Here is a 21,179-nt window from a genome sequence, read left to right as displayed (position 1 = left end):
AGAGTTGTTTTATTTCTTCGTCAGTATGAGTAATAGTTGGGGCATATATTTTCATAATTTGTATTTTGAATCTCTTTAATTGTTGTTAGGTTAAGCTAGCTACTCTCTTCGAGATACTAGTTATTTGTACTACTCTTCGTTTCCATTTATTGTTGATTGGAAATCCAATCCAATCCAGTAGAATGTGTTTTCTGACGCTAATTCCAATAGCTCTTCATCTTCCCGTCTTACTTTGCTGATTCCTACGAAAACGATTTAGTAAAATCGCTTTATGTTCCTCTGGGCTATCGAAATGAGTAAACGAAAAAAACTCTTATTATATTCATTTATTTTTATTTTTATTTTAAATTTATTACCAATTCTTTCATAATTTTTTCACATTTTTAATGAAATAAATACTTTTTTTATTTTTTAATAAAAACAATTGTCAACTTGTATAAGAAAAACTGTTTTCCAAATTATTCGACAAATGACATACGTAAAGAAAAGCTTGCACTGCAACCATCTCCTGTCGCCATTTTGCTTGATATTAGCACAACTTTTCTAAAAAAAACCTACCTTACAGAGGAAATAACACGTAGTATTAAGACTACATTAATAATCATGAAAATATTTCATATTGTTGGAATTATAAATAAACATTCACGAGGAAAAGAAATTCACTTTGTAATCGATATCAATAAATAAATTAAAACCAACTGATATGGATCAAATTATTAATATACCTACTTATTATTAATAATGAACCACCCTGTACTTGCGTATAATTCAAAATTTCCCCCAAAATTATCTATCTAGAAACGCACTATTACTTATGACCAATAATCGCTGTTCATTTACTAATAGTAGGTAATAGGGATATATCCCAAGGCACAAAGGGACCGCAAGCACGTTTCATAAACTACAATTAAATTAGAGCAGATGTAAATACTCCAACCATGCAACCTGATAATGAAGCCTTTAGGTAGTGATTGTTAATTAGAAAATGACAATAATTGCAGGATTGTTCGAAAATCGAGTTAATGTAACCTCTATTGAGAGACGTTATATAGTGAACATTTTGAAGTTAGCAATCCCTGTGAGGGTATAAGTTATCGCATATGGTGCTTCCATCTACTAGTGAGAACTGAAGATACTCGGATTTATTTAAAGTGCTCTATTTTAAAAACTTACAGGATACGATTGAAAATACACGAAAAATTTTTGAGCTCAAAATATAGAATAAGAGATAGCTGTAAATTAAAAAAGGAATGTGTAGAGTTCTCTAGAGCCAATTTATCCTCTACAAGTTCGGAGAACGGCATTTATTTGATAACACTTCTACTTTTTTTAGATGAGTTTTGGCTGCTTGGTTGTAAAATATACATCCGTAGTCTAAAATTGATCTTATATATGATCTGTACATTTTTAATGAAATATTAGCATCTGCTCCCCAAGTTATGTGACTTACTGTTCGTAATGCATTATAACCTTTTTCAGCTCTTGTTACAACATATTCAATATGATCTTTCCAGCTCAATTTTCTATCTAGTATCATCCCCAAATACTTAAATTTAGGTTGAACTTTAAACTGTAAGTTTTCCATTTTTACTAACTTTGGAAGTTTTTGTTTTCTTGAAAATATGCAAACTTGTGTTTTCTTTACAGATGTTGTTAAATTTAACTGATACAAGTCATCAAGTAAATAATTGTATACTTTATTTATCCTTTTGCAACCATTTTCTACCTCCTCTTGGTGTACGTAAATACATATGTCATCTGCAAACTGTAGGACTTTACCTTGGTTACTATGCTTTTACCTATATCCGAAGTATAAATAGCATATAATATAGGGCTTAGAATACTTCCTTGGGGTATCCCAATGTTTGTTATTCTGAGGCCCACTATTTTGTTGTCAGTTTGAATATACAAAACTCTATTACTGTACAGTTTATAAATTTTCTAGCACAGTATATCTGGGATTCCTATTTTCTTCATTTGGTAATATAGTATTAATAAATTAACATTATCATAGGCATTTTCTACGTCTACAAATGTAGCCACGACTGATTTATTCTTAGAAAATGAGTTATAGACATCCAGTATTAAGTGTGATAAGTTTTCCATTTTTGAGCATGATTTCCTGAATCGAAATTGCATTGTATAGGGTAGAGTTTAAAACAAACTTACTTACTTTGATAAAATCCTTTAATTTAGTAGCTATTTCACCGCAAACCATTGGTATAAACCCAGAAATCGTTGAATTTCCTACTCTATACAATGCCTCCAGAGATTTATATGAATCGCCCGTAGCCAAAAATCTAGAGTTATTTCCAATTTAGTCCTTGCTCCCTTTTTTTTGAATATTGCTTTTCATTTTTAATCAGTTCATCAAATTCATCAGGAAGCATTTTTTAATGGTTTCTGTAACCTTTTACATCTTTCAGTCTCATCTCTCTAAGTAAACAAGCTCTTGCTCCAAGATTTTCTCGCCTACTAATCCAATTTCTCACCCAAATTTTTTTCTTTTGAGTTCCGCTTCGGGTTCATTATTAAATTTCTAACAATATAAGTGGTCATTAGCAATATTTTCTTGTTAATTTCATTTCGAATACCTTTAATGGATCTCCTTTTTTTTTGTTGGAAACTTTGATTTATAAAAGGAAAAAAATACAAAACCAGTATTTTAGTTTTAGATGGAAACCACTCGATTGTTTACTATGTTTATTTTCTGACCAGGAGGAGTAGTTCAAATTTACCGCGCCGTAATGCTTGTTAATGCCGCGGTAGCGGGTAAGTACTCCTCCACAATCCCAGTGGAGGATAGACTTACTTCAGGGATGCGACCCTGCCCTACGCGAGCCTTGATTGTCTCTCAACTCCTATGGAGAGAAATCATGTCCTAAACCCATTCCTACCCAATACCTACTATCCTACCAATTTCCCAAACCAACTCACCAACCCGCCTGGCAAGCGTGGTGTTTAAATGCCAAAACCCCTCAGCATGAATAGACATTCAAGAAAAGGGCCCTCAGTCCCCGGCAGCTCGCTAGTTCCCAACCAAGGTAGTGGTAGGATTCACGGACAGCGGGCAGAGGGTACAAAGAATCTCCGGGATGTAAGAGGCTACCAAGAACGACGAACGCTGCACATAATTACGTATAATGTAAGAACCTTATCCAAAGATGAAAAAATGACGGAACTGGAGGAAGAACTCAGACATGTGAAATGGGATATTATAGGAATTAGCGAAGTCAAAAGAAGAGGTGAAGATCAGGTCAAACTAAAATCAGGCAACATATTCCACTATAATGGGGAAACAGAATCGACAACTGGAGGAGTAGGTTTATTAGTACACAAAAAATTACAGAAAATGATACAGAGCATTGGCTGCATTTCCCCAAGAGTTATGTATATAAATCTAAGACTAAATAAGAGATACAATCTGAAAATAATCCGGGTATACGCCCCCACCAGCGATTACGAAGATGAGATTGTTGAAGCCTTCTATGAGGAAATCGAAAGAGCAAAAAAGCAGGAACCGGCCCATTACAATCTGATAATGGGAGATTTTAACGGGAAACTCGGAAGGAAAAAGGACGAACACGAAGTAGCAATCGGAGATTTTGGAATCGGAGTAAGAAACGAAAGAGGCGAAATACTTACCAACTTTCTACTGCAACACAAACTGTATGCAATGAACACCTTTTTTAAGAAGAAACAGAGTAGAAAATGGACGTGGGTTAGTCCAGATGGAAGAACTAAGAGCGAATATGATTATATAATAACAGACAAAAAGCAAATTATTCAAGATGTCACTGTACTTAATAAACTATCAGTAGGAAGCGACCACAGACCAGTAAGAGCTAGAATAACGATAAACCTACAAAAAGAAAGAGCAAAGATGATAAACAGTGGAAAACGCATAGTTTGGAATTCACCAAATCAGCCAGAAGCGTACATAAAAAATATAGCAGAAACTTTACAGAGTAATAATCCCAAACCTCTAAGTATCGACGATCATAATAAATTAATTACAGACTCGGTTAGAAACGCACAACTCAAATTCTGCAAGAAAAATTACACCAAAAGTGAAAAGATTAGCAAAGACACAAAAGCTCTCATGGAAATACGACGAAACCTAAGCGAGAAAGAAAAGGGAAACAAAGAAGAATATAGAAAACTAAATAAAAGAATTTCAGCGGATATTAGAAGAGATATAAGAAGATATAATACTAATGTAATTACTCAAACAGTAGAAAAGAACAAAGGTTTAAAGATAATGAAAAGAGAACTCACACAAAGTAAAAAAGAAATATACAAGCTAGAAGATAAAGTCGGAAAGGCAACAACAGATAAACAAAACATTCTGAAAATAACTAGAGAGTTTTATAAAGATCTCTATACCAGCCAAAGATCACAAGAAAATTTACCGACACGAGTAAAGACTCTCATAAATCAGGGATCGGAAACACTTTTACCCATTACTGTGTCAGAAGTAAGATCAGCTTTAAAGGAAATGAAGAACCATCGATCGCCTGGTGACGATGGACTCGTTATTGAGGCAATAAAAGCAGGAGGAGAAATTCTATTAAAATCAGTAAGCGAACTGTTTAATAAATGCTTACATGCGGGTACGATTCCTAAAGACTGGAACAATGCAGTGATAGTCTTGTTACACAAAAAAGGTGATATTACTAAATTAGAAAATTATAGACTCATCAGCCTCTTGACACATATGTATAAACTCTTTATGAAAATCTTAACAAAGAGACTAACACCTAAACTAGATTTCTATCAGCCCAAAGAACAGGCAGGCTTTAGGAGAGGATATGGCACAAATGACCATTTGCACACCATAAAGATCTTAATTGAAAAATGCATCGAGTACAACATACCACTGGTTCTTGCATTTGTCGATTACGAGAAGGCTTTTGATACTGTAGAGTTTGAAACCGTACTGGAAGCCCTAAATCAAAGCCGAATAGATTACAGGTACACGTCACTAATCAAAAACATCTACGAGAACGCTACATCAAGTATACGACTACACGAAGACACAGAAAAATTCAGCTTAGGTCGAGGAGTAAGACAAGGAGACAATATTTCACCAAAATTGTTCACGGCAGCTCTAGAGTCAATATTTAAGAACACCCAATGGCAAGATATGGGCATCAATATAGATGGAGAAAGATTAAATCATCTGAGGTTTGCAGATGATGTCGTATTAATCGCAGATAACTTACAGGATACGGTTTCTATGCTACATTCGCTTAAAAGTCTGTCTGAAAGAGCAGGATTAAAGATAAACTTTGAGAAAACTAAACTTATGACAAATCTCGTAATGAGTGGAAATGTAACTATCGACAATAATACCATACAACAAACAGACACTTACAAATATCTGGGACACGAGATTAAAATAAACAGAGACAATCAAACAAATGAAATACAGAGGCGAATAGGCCTGACATGGGCAGCATTTGGCAAACTAAGCCATATTCTAAAAAGTTCAATTCCCATGTGTCTCAAGCGAAAAGTTTATAACCAATGTGTTTTGCCTGTACAAACTTATGGAGCAGAGACTTTAACACTCACGCAGAAATCTGCGAATAAACTAAGAGTTACACAACGAGCCATGGAACGTGCAATGCTGAATGTGAGCCTCCGAGACCACATAACAAACCGACAAATCAGGCAAAGATCAGGAGTTCAAGACGTCATCGAAAGAACCACGAGACTTAAGTGGAACTGGGCAGGACACTTAGCCAGAACACAAGATGGACGATGGACAAGACGAATTATGGAATGGAGGCCCAGAAATTATAAAAGAAGCCGAGGACGACCACCGACTAGATGGACCGACGACATAAAAAGAGTAGCGGGAAACTGGCTACAAGCGGCCCAGTGTAGAGAACACTGGAAAGAACTGAGGGAGGCCTATGTCCAGCAGTGGACGGGATTGGCTGATTGATGATGATGATGAATGCTTGTTTGCAATTGGTCCAACCGCAGGCAAGTTTACTCCACTAAATTATGACATTTTAACACTAATTTATAAAATTAATACATTTACAGACATTAATAAAATTTTAAAATTCAAAATTTATATCGACAATTTTTTGTATTTTCTACGTTATTACTTTAATTTTTAGATTTTTTGTTTGCATTTATATAAAAAACAGTTCCTTTCAGAACTATTTAGCGACGTATTAGTGTTATTAAGATAACAATATGGACTCAATGCCAAGTCACAGAATAATAAACAATCAGAATGCCCACTCTGCTTGAAAAAATAAGTACGCGCATCTCGTTCGCGCAGACGGAATCAGCCATGTTTTAAACGGAACCAGTGCTGTTCAGTGACATTTTATCTGGTGTGCATAGACAAATTAACCCGGTTTAATTTATTTACGGCAACTACAGACATAATGTGCACTATTTTATTGGTACTTTTAGTTGAAGAATAGATTTAAGAAGTTATTTCAAATGTACTAAATTATTAATCTCCAAAAATTCAAATAGTTCTGTCATAACCTGTCACAAATTTGTCAATCTGAGTCTGTGTTTCCGTCTAAAACATGGCGTTCGTGTGCTGAAAAACTTCAAAGGCGGCATCTGAGAGTGGACATTCTGATTGTTATTTATTTTGTGGCCAAGTACTAGTGGTAATTATCCTTCTCTACTCAAAAAACGCCGAGTAGATTTGGGTCATTTATCATCAAATGAAAAACAATGCATTATAAACATGCACAAACAAATAAAAATTGACAATCCTGGAATGTAAATAATAGCCATGGGACCAAAAATAAAACAGGCAACAGGTTGGTTATGCAGAATAGTTATTGTTACAATCAAGACCTACTAAAGTAATGTACTAATTTTAGGTATTGCGAATTCAACTATTTACAGAACAATTAAGGAATATAAACAGACTGGAACAGTGATGAACAAGATGTCCTAAAGAATATGTATGAACATAAGTCTATACTTGTATATTTGAAAAATGGGCAATCCCATAACAACTGGTTATATTCATATACAGCAGCATACAATATTTGTTGTTTAAGTTGATGCGCTGATGAAATATTGTAAAATTCCATTGGATGTTAGATATAATTCAATCACGAATATATCGCTTTCGTATACTTTCCGAACGATGTTCTTCTACAATGTGTTAAATAAACTAAATTTTCAACTTCTTCAAAACAATCGCAATGTTTTTTTATTGTGATTAGAAAAACAAAAAAACATGTATTGGAAAAAATTATTATTCAAACATAAACAAAGTTGTGTTAGAATAAATTACTGGATTACCGCAAGGCCGAGATAATCAACCAAAAAAGAAGAGGTATTTAGTGACTTTTCTAGTAACTTTCTTGGGTGTGAATCTGTCTTTTTAGTTTACTCCTCCTCGTTATAAAACAAACTCATAGCACTGGCATGTGTAAAAATCTACCCTGTTATTTCGCCTTATTAATTTTCTATATACCTATGTAGTAACTTTGTTTTCTCTATAATACTTTGTATATTTTTATGTTTTTAAAAGCTCCAATAAAATCATTTTCTTGTATAAGTGGTTTCCACTTCCACTATATATATACAGGGTGGTCCTTAAGTAATTCTACAAAAGGAAACAGTAAATTCTACACAGCAAATTGCTTTTATAAAATGTTGATATTAAGAAAGATACAGGGTGTTAAAGTGAAAATTTAAAATTTTATTTTTCGCTATAACTTTCATGTTTGTAAACATTTATGTATAAAAATTTACAACTGGGTACTTTTAAATATGAGAAATTATAATTTGATGCACGCTTTGATGTAGCTAATAGAGGACGCCACATATGTGGCATAAATTTGCACTTAACTTCTTTGCTCTTTAAGTTACCTGTATTTGTGATAAAAAATATTAAAGATACATTATTTGAACAAAAAAAGGTATACCTGTTAATGACTTCAAAACTCAACAGTTTTCGAGATAATCAGATTTTACAAATCAGCTGCATAATTCTAATTTAAGGCAATTACTCCAGGCAGCGAAGGAAAATGAAAAATAGACAAAAACATTAATACTTCTGAATTTTTGTATAAAATACCTTTCTTCTTCTTCAAGTTCCGCTCCTATCGGAGATTGGAAATCATTTTGGCAATTATAATTTTGTTGGTTACGCGCCTGAATAGTTCAATTAAACTGCATCCAAACCATTCACGGAGATTGCGTAGCCACGAGATTTTACGTCTTCCTGCCTTTGATTTTTCCCTGCATTATATTATTCCTTAGTAGTTTGTATTCCAAGTATTCCAAGTATTCCAATTTCCTGATTTTTATGGAATTTAAAACTTCGCATTCTTTTCCTAGTTGTTCGAGAACTTGTTCGTTTGTTTTGCGATCCATCCATGATATTTTCAAAATACGTCGGTAACACAACATTTCGAATGCTTCTAGGTTTTTAATGTTGGATTTTTTAAGTGTCCAAGCTTCAACCCCATACAAAAGGGTAGAGAAAATATAACATCGAAGCATTCTTATTCGGAGCGATATATTGATATCGCGATTACAAAAAAGTTTTCTCATTCTATTAAAAGTTGACCGTGCAATTTCAATGCGGCATCTTATTTCTTTTGTCTGATCAGTATCTTCTGTGATCCATGCTCCAAGGTATTTGTACGAAGATATTTGTTCAATTTCTGTATTATCTAGTACTAGCTTAACTTTGATTTTTTGTGCTTTTGTAAATACCATGAACTTGGTTTTCTTTAAATTTATTTTTAGTCCATAATCGTTGCAATATATATTTAGTTGTTCAGCAAGGTGTTGCAGTTCTTCTAGTGTTCCTGCCAGAAGGACGGTGTCGTCAGCATATCTTATGTTATTAAGTGGCTCACCGTTTATTATAAGGCCCTCACTGAAAATACCTTTAACTAAAGTTAATAGTTAACGAAATATTAAATAAAATAAATATATCAGCAGGATAATTAATAATTGGATTTGACAAAATAACAGAATAATAGGATTTGTTACATCAAACATGTCACGTTTTATGTTAAATTAAAGTCATAATCAAAACATTTTGTTTACAAACCAAATTAAGAAATAGTTAAACTAAATAACATAACTTTTTGTCAAAGTAAGTGTTCGATATGTCCACCATTTTTTTGTTAAATCATTTGTCAATATATTCCATAAAAGATCGTCTCATATTAAATAGCATTATTGGTTCTAAAGAAACTGCTGCAGTATTTATTTCTTCCCATAGTTGGTTGCGAATGTTTATGGGATTCTTATAAACACGTTGATTTAATGCACTCCATACACCAAAATCAAGCGGATTAAATTCTGGGCTACGTGGTGGCTATAATGTATAATGAATAAATATATTCTTTTGGCTACATATCCAAATCTTGTGGTATATTGTGGAACTACATCTTATTTGTCGCAGAGGTTAAATAATGTAGTAAACTGTGATGAATCTAACCATTATACTTATATACACACGGAACAACCTATCGATGATATTACTCATTTATATGATTACGTTACAGCTTACGAGTAACTATAATTACATCTCGAACAAATGGAATATTATGATTTACTAACGAACTAATATTATGCTGAACTAAATTGCCTGTGTGTTTACTGTGTAATGAATAATAAGTATTCTTTTGGAATATTTATGAATTAAATAATTATATCAATATATTACCATATTGCCAAGGAATATGGCCACGACCAAATCAACGTTCAGAAAAGTTGTATTTAAGTATGTTCTCACTGCTTTCTCTCTTGAATGTGGAGATATACCATCTTGCATAAACCACATATTTTGGGTTTTCAGCATTTTATAATAGAGAAAAAGTAATACAACGCCAGTATAGAAACTTAAGAAGCGATAGAAAAGGGAAATTGTAAACATAATGACAGCCAACGTCTGAACACGGACACGGCACCTAAAGAAGAAGATGAAGAATTTTTTCTCCAAAAATACATTTAGCAGCCCTAACAAAGCATTTTGTGGTGTACCATTATCATCTTTGAGTTGTTTTAATAAGAATAAACTATGAATTATGCTTATCTACAGATATTCAGTGCTTTACCGCACAAATATTATGCAGCTGGCTTATAAAATGCGATTATCTCGAAAACGGTTGAATTTTGAGGTTACTAACAAGTATACCTTTTCTTTGTAAAAATAATGTATCTTTAATATTTTTTAACACAAATAGAGCTAACTTAAAGAGCAAAAAAGTTAAGCGCAAATTTATGCCACACATGTGACATGTGGCGCCCTCTATGAGTTACATTAAAATATGTACAAAATTATAATTTATTTTACTCAAAAGCATCCAATTGTAAATTTTTGTCTAAAAATATTTACAAACGTAAAGTTATAGCAAAAAATAAAATTTTAAATTTCCATTTTAACACCCTGATTATTTCTTAATATCAACATTTTATTAAAGCAAGTTGGCTTAAATCGTAATATTTTAAAGAGCACAATCTACGGTTTCTGTTGGTACAATTACTTAAGGACCACCCTGTATATATAGTGGAAGTGGTATAGACCCTGTATATATATGTTACGATCAATGTGATAAGTCCGGTCTGTATTAATAATAACCGGTAAATATTAATAATAACCTTAGCAGTTGGTCAATGTGATTAATAATGCGTTTATAATTAGATTAACCGGTTATTATTAATAATATCCTAACATCTCTGGTAAACGTAATAAAAACGCATTTTGGGCTACTGTTTATTTATGAAACTTGGCAATAAAGTTAAACACTTAAACAGAACTTATTAATCAAAAAACCTAACTTAAAAAAGACATGTATTTGGTAACAAACAAGTAAAAATAGACTTGTATTTGGTAACAAAGTTAAAACACTTAAACAACATTTATCAACCAAAAAAACCTATTTAACGATACTTGTATTTGGTAACAAAGTTAAAACAACATTTATCAATTAAAAAAACCTAACTAGACAAGTAAAAACAGTTAAAACACTTAAGGAAAAAGGCGCAAAATGTCTCCTGTCAAAATTTTCAATGTGTTTTAAATGTATTTATTTTTTTGGAACCCTGAGAAAACTAAGAAGTATTTTTAAAAAATTTAAACGCAGAATGAAAGATTACGTTATTACCGAAGGTCTCAAGTCCATCAGAATAAATAAAAAGTTTCTTTTGGATGAAATATTTGCAATTAAAAATAGCTAACTTGCCCAAAGTAGTAGAACTCATCTTCAGTTCTACTAGTTTTTGGATATTTATGGCACTAGCAATATTTTCCAATCTCACTAGTGTATTAAAGTTTTCAGATTTTTCATTAGCTTGCCTTTTTCTCTTTTTGACTGTTGAGTTTTACTTTGTACCATCACTGTATGAAATGAGGAAGCACTTGCTGTAATTGTAGAAATATCCGTTGGCTGTGCTATTGCTGTATCTAGTACTGAAGTTGATTCTGATTGCTCTGCTTCAGATATTCAACAAAAGACTGTTGCAGCTGCAACAAAAAAAGTTTCATATTATAACTTACAATTTTTAAAAGTAATTTTTTATTTTTCACATTCTTATTAAAGAAGAATTTCAGCAAACAGAACATTGTTTGTCGAAATAAATGGAATTTTAAAGGATGTGTTGGAGCAATAGATGGGAAGTATGTAAAAATAATCATGCAAATATAAGCATGTAACGTCATTCTCCCGATGACACTTCAAATTTTTACAACTATAAAAGAAGTAACAGTATAGTACATCTAGCATTAGTTGATGATGATTACTGTTTTTCCTATATTGGCATAGGTTGCAATGGAAGAGTTTTAGATTGAGTATTATTTAAAAGATCAAGTTTGGGACAAGCTTTAGTTATTCCTGACCGATCTGTTATAGTAGGAGATGCAGCTTTCCCATCAAAAACCAATTGCTACACAGCCAACGAAAAGAGAATAGTCTTTAATTATCGGTTAACAAGGGCCAGAAGAATCATGAAAAATTCGTTTGGCATTCTTGCTTTCAAGGTTCGGGATCGTTGAAGCTAGTATATCCCTTTCACTATTATAGGTTAAAAGATGTTATAATTCCTATTGCAATTAAATGTTTTATTTATATGGGATTAGCCACAGTTATGTTGTAATAACAATTATACCATTTTTCAAAGTAAAACACTTGCACGTCACGATTTATACAAAGTGACGTCACTTGTATTTAAAATTTCCAGAACGTCAACCTTAGAGTTCAAATTTTCCTAACACAGCTAATAATATGAAACCCATATGGAACTGCTCGATCTTTCATAGGCGTCAACATGGTGTAATAATCAAAAAAATGTAATCATTATATTGAAAATTTTAGAATTATATTGATTAAATAACCAAAAACATTTGTTATTATTAATAATATAAGTTTTATGAAATAACTTTCAAGTCTAATATTCCACAAAATAATAATTTTAATTAAATAGATTCGACAATTGTACGCAACTGATACCGGAATACTTCAAATTGTATTGACAGTTCAGCATGTGGCAAAAGTGTATAAAGTGTTGCCGCTTTTTTAGAGTAAGAATTTTGTTTGTTTTGATTTCTTACACAATTTGATCATAATATAATATATATATATATATATATATATATATATATATATATATATATATATATATATATAATAAATTGTATTTATAAATACATATTAAATTTAGATTAATAGCTTTAAAAACTAATCATTGTTGTCTATTGTGATTGTGCTATGTCAAAACAAATAAATAGTCTGTAGAAAGCTGATGTAATGTATCAGCCACATACCCAAGGGAAACAACCCCACCCCCAAATGCAATCGTTAATCAGTTAGCCCGGTATGTAACAAGTCAACATAGCAAGAAAATAAAAGAAACAAAATAAGGGGTAGTTAGACTAGAAAAGAATAATTAGAATTAATTAAAAAAAAATCATTATATACTCCAAATTAAATAAAGAATAAATTCGACACAGTTTAACGTATACTTTTCAAATTAAACAAAGAATAACAATTTGACCTAGTTTTGACACAAGCTCCGAAGTTTGACACTTTAGACCTTCGTTGGAAATTACTACATCGAAGCGAGACTCCAACGATAAGAGTTGAGCTGAGTTAAGAGATTTCACATGGCATGATCCATTTTAACACGTGGAGCAGACGGCGCAATCAGCGGCAATTCTAGGGGAAAACGAAGAAGCAACGCTCCACTTCGGACTGTAACAAAATAATTTAGAGTACGCGTTGGCAGTACATGAAAACAAAAAGAAGTTGATCAACGAGGAGTAGAGTGCTGGCAACCGAGCCAGGCAGTAGAGTACTGGCAACCGAGCCAGAGAGTACTGTTCGGGCGACCGGGCAGTCAGTCAGCGGGGGGGGGGGGCGACCTACGGTGTGTTAATCGCTCAGCCGTCTCGGCAGCTCAATTAGCGCGATATCGTGTCCGACGGAAGGTAGAGAGTTAGCAGCGAATTTTCGTCTCTCTTAGTACCGCCATAACGTACAGTGCATTCCAGCGTTCATTCAGACTGTTCCTGAGTTCCAGTTTGGACTACAAGGCGTATTCGTTAGCTAGGGCCTAAGTAGGTACGCTAAGGTAACGAACAATATATACTAACCATTGGGGAAAACAATTAATAGTAGGTTGTCCACCTTTTAACTCCCTTAGTAAAATCTCTTCTCGTCTCCCTTCGCAAAATTTGATAACCAATACTAGCTCTCTTGTATATCTTGTTGTATTAGTTGTAGATTTACAACTTTGCAACTTCCGAAGCAACAAATAAGGATAGAAACATTTAGAAAACGCCATTTTAAAGGTTTTTATATGACATAAAAGTTTCTTTTCTTCTAAAATTTGTTTAAAATGCTTCACTTTTTGCTGATAGACGAAAAAAGCAAAAATTTTCCGTTTTTTGACTTTAATTTGTTAATAACTAATTAAGTCCAAAAAATCGGCTGCAGGAAACATATAGGTTTTTGTTACAGAGGTCCATACTACTCAAAACAACTATCGTTTGCCTGGCCGGACGAGTGTCATGAAAAAATGCTTATTTCCCTGCGCTAAATAGTTGACATTTTAAAAATTCCTCACTTACTAACTATTCTGATGTTTTGGCAAAGCTGTGGGGTTCTGACGTCGTAAATCTTGAATGACGTGTAAGCATTTTTATGTGAGAAATGCTATATATGTTTGTGTCGCCAAAAGCTTAATTCCGGCTTTACGATTGGTCAAATTACAACCATAATTGCAGCCAATGGTATTGCCCGAGATTGGATTTCGATTCCGGCTTTATGATTGGTCGAATTGCAACCTAATTACAGCCAATGGTATTGCCCGAAATTTAGCATTGGCTGTCGTGCAAGCTCCAATGGCAGAGCGCCATGGAGCACTTGACCTTTAGTTCCTAGAAACTCTGCTTTTTATTGCATCTAACCGCTATCCTTTTATTTCAGGATTTTTCTAAGTTCTCTAGCGAGATTTAGTCTAATTTATATTTAAATTGTATTTTATTTCAGCTTTTTCGACTTAGAGAATATTTCTCGTGAAATATTTATTTTCGAATTAAATGGTATTTTTAACTTAGTACAATTTAATATTTTTCCCTATTTTTTCAGGTATTTATCGACTTTAAAATATTTTCTGACCGAAAATAACTTAGTATAATTTTGCTAACATATTATTTCTCTTTCAGGGAGTTTGAAACATTTCTAATATTTTATTTCTCTTTATCGACTTTGAAATATTTTCAGAGCGAAAATACCTTAGTATAATTTTGCTAACATTTTATTTCTCTTTTAGGGACTTTGAAATATTTTTAGGACTTTATTTTTCTTTATTGACTTTGAAATATTTTTGGTATAAAAATAACTTTTTATAAGGATATTTTTCTACATTTTAGGCCTCATCGACTTTTCGATGTTCAAAATTTGCAATAACTTGCTTTGTGTCGATATTTTGTTACATGTGTTTGTTGATTCATCCCTAAGTCACCACGACGAACACTTCTATCATATTTTGGACGAAATCGACGATGAAATAGAAATTTCATCTTTTTTCGAAATTTTTATGACTTTTTACTTTTTTTGCTTAATTAGTCTTAGGTGTGATAACTAATAACTTTCTCTTACAGATTCTTAGTTCTAAAGGCCATATGACACTATGCATGTTCTTGTATCATTTCTTATATCGTTTCTGATATAACAAAAAAATGGATAGTGTCATACAAGCGTATAAGTTCTTATATTAGAAACGATACAAGAATTTGTGTCCGCTGCAGTTTTTTGTACAAGAAATACGCCAATTTGTGCGCAAAGCCGCAAAAGCAAAAACGTAAAACTTCTGGCGGCTGGAGGAGAACTTTGATATAGGGGAGGATGGGGCATCATGGACCATGGGGGTAATGTAAACCACATCGGTTATTTTGTTTAAAATTGGCAACACTGCATCTAGTAACTACTACAAATATGCGTAGACATCTTATCTACTTTTAGTATGAGTGTGAACGCACGGGGAGTACGTTCAGACGTGTTATAATTAAAAACACGTGTTTCGTCGCTGCTGATCTAAGGAATTTACTACTTTTGACTAAAGATTTCTCGGTAAGTAGACATGGTTATTTTAACTTTTTGATACTGTGGTGTTGCTTGTAAAATGTGCTTTTAATAATTAAGATTTGCTTTTGATACGTTGTGAACTGGTACGTTAATTTCCATATTTTGAATGTGTACTACGCATGGGGCAACGTGGACTAGGAGTGGTTCACATTGCCCCATTATATTTTCTTGACACTTTTTTAATTATATGCTTCTTTTGCAGTTAGAAATGGTACGAAATTATGTGATGAAAACTGAGCAACAATCCTGGTCTCTTGTTGCCTTGAAGAATGCTATCCGGACAGTTAAAGCTGGGGAAATGGGCTATTTAAAAGCTAGTAAAGTTTATGGTATCCCGAAAGCAACGTTAATTCGCAGATGCAAAGAAAAAGTAACAAGAATTTCTCCTGACGAAAAGGGTCTAGGTTTCTACAAAACGGTTTTTACCAAGGAACAGGAAGAAGAATTGTATAATTATATCTTAGATATGGAGAAGCGTTTATACGGAATTACTTTGCTTGATCTTCGTCACCTAGCTTTCCAGTTAGCCGAAAAAAATAACATAGACCATCCATATAATAAAACAAACAAACTTGCAGGTTTAGATTGGGCGTACGGATTTCGAAAACGGCACCCAGGGCTTTCATTACGTAAACCCGAATCAACATCTGCTGCAAGAGCTGAAGCTTTTAATCGTTACAATGTAAAACAATTTTTTGATCTGTATAAAGCTACTTTGGATTCTAAACATGTCAATCCAACGCGTGTTTTTAACTGTGACGAAACAGGTCTAGGTACAGTCCCCAAATGTAATAGTAAAATCTTGGCGCATAAAGGACGGAAACAAGTTGGATAGCTTACTTCTGCTGATAGAAGTGGAATAACAACAGCCGTTATTTGCATGTCATCATCAGGAATCTTCATACCGCCGATGTTAATCTTTGCAAGAAAGAGAATGAAAGTTGAACTCCAAGCTGGTGCACCTCCAGGTTCAATATTCGCCTGTAGCGATAGTGGCTGGATAAATAGTGAACTCTTTTTAATATGGTTTCAACATTTTCTTCAACAAACGAAACCAAGTGAAGACGATCCGATCTTATTGATTTTGGATGGACACAGCAGCCATACAAAAAACATAGAAGTAATTAATTTGGCTAGGGAAAAACATGTACATATCATTTGTTTGCCTCCACATTCCACCCATCGAATGCAGCCAACCGATGTTGGTGTCATGGCTCCTTTAGCACGATATTATGATATGGCATTAGAAAAGTTTCTTAATAACAACCCAGGCAGAGTGGTAACAGCTTTCCAAATCTCTAAAATTTTTGGTGAGGCTTTCTTACAAGCTGCAACACCTTTGACTGCTATTAACGCTTTTAAAAAAAGTGGGATAGTACCTTATGATCCCAATATATTTACAGACCTCGAGTTTGCACCATCTGCTACGACTGAAAGAGATTTGGAGAATAATAGTCTACCAGTGTCAAGTCAAGATGAGGCAATTCCTTCAACTTCAACTGCAGAGCCTCACTTAAGTCAAGATGAGGTAATTGCTTCAACCTCAGTTGCAAAGCTTCATACTGGTAACAATTTTCAATTGACAATTTCCCCTGCACACAATAGAGCAACAACTTCATTTGGAGCAAACAGCCCTAAAGACATTCGTCCTCTGCCAAAGAGAAGTAAATTAATGGAACCAAAGAGGAAATCCAAAAAAGGTAAAACGGCTGTACTGACATCTAGTCCGTATAAGCTAGAATTAGAACTTGAAATAAACACGAAGGAGGCAATAGAAACAATGAAAAAGGAAAAAGCTAAGAAAAAAATAAATGATGATAAGCACGAAGATAGTGAAAGAAGTAACAAAAAAATAAAAGTTTGTCCTTCCAAAGATGGTAAGGGAAAGAAAAAAAATAAATGTAACCATCAAGTACAAGATGATGGCAATGGTGAAGATGCTGAATGTTTTTACTGTAACGAGTGGTTCTCCTCATCAGCCAATGAAGAAGGATGGGTATGTTGCTCGGCCTGTCTGAAATGGGCTCATGAAGCATGTGCGGGAATAGATCCAGAAGATGATGAAGAATTTCAGTGTGAATTTTGTATTTCTGAATAAATATAACATGTGTCTATTTTTACTAATGTTCTGTTACCGGTTTTCTAAGTATTTTTAATAAAAAAATTCTTTTTACTTGATTTTATTTACCAAACATAGCCATTAGATAATGAAATAGTGTGACTTTCCTCAGTAGTTCACATTGCCCCACCCTATGGGGCAATGTGAACTTTTGACATATAGTCAGTTGTCATTTTTTTGTTGAAAATACGTTAAATAAATTATGTTTCAATTGCAACTAAATGACAGTTAAATGTTTAATGAACGTCCCTAATTAATTAAACAAAACAAAATCATTTCTGGTTTAACAGTATGTGCATATCTTCCTTAGATGGTTCACAATACCCCATCCTCCCCTACAATTAGACCAAGCAGACATCAGAGAAAAGTGCCCACCAACAATAACCAAGATTAGAACAGCAGTAGCAGTAGCCAAATTGAAAAACAATAAATCACAGGGATTGGATCAAATAGCATCGGAATTACTGAAAGTAGGAGATGTATTACTAAAAACAATACATAACCGCTCTAAAAATTCGTGATGAGTTTAAAGATTATTTTATATCTCCAAATAAGAGAGTAGAATTTCAAGAGCATGCCATTCAAACACATAATTTGTAAAAAAAAAACAAGTAAATTATTACAACCAAATTATTTATTATTTCTGTCTTCCATTACAGCCTGTTGAATATGTTCAAAAATTGTGGTTTCCAATTTAGTTTTAATATTGGGAAATTTTATTTCTTTCATTTTTGAACCACAGTATTTTAAAAAATAATCATTAGCATCTGGTTTGGGATCCTCAGGTACTGCCGTTCTATTTTTATATGTGTCGAAATTTCGACCAATCATGTGCCGAATCACATACAATTTCCGATAAAAGAACTTGCATAGTGTCATACAGAGCACAAATGTACGTGCAAGAAACGATACAAGAAAACATAAATAACTTTCTATATCAGAAACGATGTAAGAAATGATACAAGAAAATGCGTAGTGTCATACGGCCTTAAGACTAATTACCACTTTTATTGCAGATTCTTAGTTTTAGTTAACATTTATTTGCATTTGTTTTAAAAAGGTATTTCCCTCTAGCTTGTTGGCGTATACGGTCTATATGTCCACGGACCGTGACCCTTACCTGCTCCGGTCCATTTCAGCTATGGATAGTGCGACTGGACCACCTTCCCTCATTTCCGAGGGTTCAGGCCAGCGACATTTGGATATTATATAGGACATAGGACTTTTTATCAGGCGCCATGTTTTTCGTACAGACATATTTGACAATGACATATGTTACAAGGTTTAAAATCTATAAAGAAATATTTATTTGTTAAATAAATATTTGTTTGGTAGTGTTGAAATTTACATTACAAATGAAACATACGCAATCAAAAGCAATAAGAAATTTAAAAACTAATACTTAACAATTACCAAAAAAAGAAAAAGTAAATAGTTTTTAAAAGTAAATAGTAAAATATCAGTATAAATACAGTAGAAGTCCAATTATCCGGACTCCCAATTATCCGGATCGCCAATTATCCGTAGCAGATTGAGAAAAAGAAAAAATCTAGTTTGTATAGGCGCCACGTCCTGAGAGAAATTAATATGTATGCAGGAACCGCGCGCAGTAGTTGACCCTTCTAACTGTAAGCACACTGTAGTGTAGCGATAGCAACGGGCTATAGGGAGGGGGAGCGATGACCCACGCTCGCGGCACCTGCTACATGTTACATACCTATTCATGGTACAATGAATACACAAAGTATGATATTGCGCATGACATTTGACAGCTGGCCCAGGAGTGTGACGTAGTCAAGACCGCTCGAACCACCTCAAACCCATTAATACAGCTTAACGTACACATTAATTTTGAAATTATGGTCAAAAAATGATCTAATTTTTTTTAAATGTTTTGTTTTGGTTATAATTGAATAAAAAATATATCTTCAGTAGCGTAAAACCTTTACTTTTCCTAGGGATTCAGGCGAAATATTTATTTTTGTTTTCATACATATACTAATAATATAAGCACTATTTTTGTATGCAAATCCGTTGAAATTTAAAAATTTTCTACAGAGGAAATACTGTGAATAGGTAAATAGTAGTAGATTTGCTTATTCTGATTCACTGTCACTCACTTCCAAGCAGTTTTACTGAAATAAAAACAAAATAGATTACAATAAAGAAAAATCTGTTTTACAATTCAATATGGTATTTTAGATGAGTTATAATGAAATTTAGTAAAATAAAAAATATACACATTACTATAACCTACCGATTATTATATGCAAAATTTACTTATATGAAAATAAGACACAAATTAGTTCAAACGCAAAACACAATAAATATCGACTTCAGACGACTTTACACCGGCAAGACAGAAAGCTTGTATAAATACAAAAGTTCAACAATAATATCGGTTATCAATGGTGACTATTGCAAATTATGAGATAATAAATATATTTTAAAGTAACTCAATACTGACTGAGTCATCTATTTTATAATAGAGAAATAATTTAGATATATGCTTACATATGTGTCTTTATACAAATATCCACTTCGCAAGGGCTTAAAATATTTGATGGGTAAAATTTAACCGGCGGCCGTATTTCAGACGAGCGCGTAAAAAATTACCAGTAAGGCGCGCCTGTGTCTGAGACTTGTGGTGTTTAGTTATTGTTTATTTATACTGTATAGTATTTTTTTGTAAAACTGAAAGTTTTTATTTGCAATATACAACTACATTCAAATGTTGCGGGAATAAGCGTTCTTGACTACGTCATGCGCGAAAGCAAACCGATTTTGGAACATTATTTATCATACCTTGTGTATTCATTGTACCATGCTACATATTTAGTCGTTCAGTGCTTCTTCAACCTGCAGTAGAGTGAATTGATGTGTTGACTTGTCCGTGTTCCTTAGTGTTTTGATTATTGTGTTCAGTGAACTACGATGAGTTCTAAGAGGAAACGTATGGTATTATCGTTGGCCGATAAAATTAAAATTATCGAACAGTTAGACAAAGGTGTGTCGAGTAAACATTTAGCCGAGGTGTACAAAGTGGGAACGTCAACAGTATCTAACATTAAAAAACATAAATTCTCTATTGTAAACTTTGTATCCGTTCTCGAGAATGAAGACGGAAATTCATCGAGAAAGAGTATGAAAACAGCTGAAAATAAACAACTGGAAGAAGTGGTGTTTAAGTGGTTCTTGCAGCAGCGAACATTGGGGAACCCTCTTTCAGGCCCTATTATTTGTGAAAAAGCTATGCTTTTTGCCAAGAAACTGGACAGTGTGGGTTCATTTAAAGCGAGTAATGGGTGGCTACGAAATTTTAAAGCCAGGCACGGAATCTGGGAGTTGGACTTAAGTGGAGAGAAGCTTTCAGCTGACCCTAAAGCTGCTGAAAACTTCATTGAAACTTTTAAAGTTGAATCAGATTCTTATGACCCTGAGTTTGTATACAATGC

The 21,179-nt window shown here is 33.4% G+C and overlaps 1 protein-coding gene across 5 annotated transcripts in view; it reads right to left on the bottom strand.

Moving 5' to 3' along the window:
- The window catches only part of LOC140443774 (uncharacterized), a 53,657-nt gene that overhangs the window by 10,261 nt on the left and 22,217 nt on the right, over positions 1–21,179 (bottom strand). For 3 of the 5 annotated variants that reach the window (XM_072535214.1, XM_072535208.1, XM_072535213.1), the window contains one exon: positions 10,536–11,485. The exons of 1 other annotated variant lie outside the window; for it this stretch is intronic. The gene's annotated coding sequence lies outside the window, so the exon portion shown is untranslated. Of the gene's footprint in view, positions 1–10,535; positions 11,486–19,779; positions 19,860–21,179 lie in introns of those variants that run through there. One more of the 5 variants, XM_072535209.1, reaches the window with a different exon arrangement.

The sequence above is a fragment of the Diabrotica undecimpunctata genome, chromosome 6 (assembly GCF_040954645.1).
Source record: "Diabrotica undecimpunctata isolate CICGRU chromosome 6, icDiaUnde3, whole genome shotgun sequence".
Taxonomy (NCBI): Eukaryota; Metazoa; Arthropoda; class Insecta; order Coleoptera; family Chrysomelidae; genus Diabrotica; species Diabrotica undecimpunctata.
The sequence above is the reverse complement of the archived record's forward strand: the minus strand, read 5'-3'. Positions and strand labels throughout refer to the sequence as shown.